This window comes from Aplysia californica, unplaced genomic scaffold (assembly GCF_000002075.1).
Source record: "Aplysia californica isolate F4 #8 unplaced genomic scaffold, AplCal3.0 scaffold00359, whole genome shotgun sequence".
Classification (NCBI taxonomy): Eukaryota; Metazoa; Mollusca; class Gastropoda; order Aplysiida; family Aplysiidae; genus Aplysia; species Aplysia californica.
The window spans coordinates 404,639-405,944 of NW_004797629.1; the positions used below are offsets into that span (position 1 = coordinate 404,639).

A 1,306-nucleotide genomic window follows, 5' to 3' on the forward strand; every position below is an offset into this window, starting at 1 on the left:
TATATATATATATTTCTCTCTCTTTCTGTTTCTGCCCCTACCCGAGATTGGACAACTTGCCGAGATAACAGACATCTCAGAAACAGAATCGTGTGTCTCAGTCTATATCGATATGTAATGCTGATATCTATGCATTTAGGTATAGATCTATTTATATATTACCATACGATATACCCTTGTAAATTAGGTGTCAGTTTGGGAAAAATATTGTGATATTTATTTATTTATTCAAATTTTTAAAAGAATAATAGTTTTTCATTAATTGTAACAGTCTTATGCTCCAATACTGTTCGTCCATTTGGGAATAATTTTCAAATATAATACAGTTATTCTTTTGTTACAGTTCCAATGCACCAATGCTATGCGTCCGTAGTGGTCTTCCTATGTATCTTGTACCTCTAACTCTCTCTCTCACAGTGAGTGTTGTAAGGTGTCCTGCCCCTGAAGATCTCACAGCCAGCAGTATCATAACCACCCCTAGACTCGACTCTTATCGGTATACTATAATATACAAATGTGCGGCAGCACGGTAGAATCAGGCTCTCGTCAATGTTTGGGCACATAGAGTTATTGATGTCATCTTAAAGCTGGTTCAATAATGTCTTTATTTGGAAGAAAATTTATCTTAAATACAAGTCGAGATATTTGAGAATGAAGGAGGTGGGGGGTCACCTGTTTTCAGAGGTAAAATTAGTGAGAAATTGGCCGCCAAAGATTCGTTATTACCTAAGCTTAAGAGTTCATGGTAACTGAAAATTTACATCTTTTGTGCCTTTAATCAATGTTTTTCAGAAATATCCACACCGAAATGATTTTTTAATGGGCATGAAAGGTGTTGTGCCAAAAAACAAAAATTTGATAAAAATCCACAAACCTGCGGAAAAATGCAAGTTTATTCACTTTGATCATTTTGACGAGAGCCTGATTCCACCACGCTGCCTCTCAAATTACGCTGTTGTGGATAGTTTTGCTTTGAATCCTTTGGTGGTTGGGTTATGATGTGGTTTTAAAGAGCTTTTATTAACACTTGGATGTAATGCAAGTAAGTGGATTCTGGGCAAGAAATGGAGAAAAAAAAGGATATTTTGTCTGTGTTTGTTGCTTGGATTTTTAAATTTTTTTAAAAATTTAGCTACAAAGAAAGAAAATGATAAGAGAGAGTGAAACAGAGAGAACGAGAGAGAAAGGGACAGAGTGAGAGTGTGAGAAATAAAATTAAAGAGAGAAAAATTGGTAGAGAGCGAGAGGAACAGAAAGAGAGAGAGAGAGAGAGAGAGAGAGAGAGAGAGAGAGAGAGAGAGAGAGA

General features: G+C 35.8%; 1 protein-coding gene across 1 annotated transcript in view; it reads left to right on the forward strand.

Moving 5' to 3' along the window:
* Positions 1–1,306, forward strand: part of LOC101854104 — a gene marked incomplete in the record, with an annotated part of 38,966 nt that overhangs the window by 30,221 nt on the left and 7,439 nt on the right.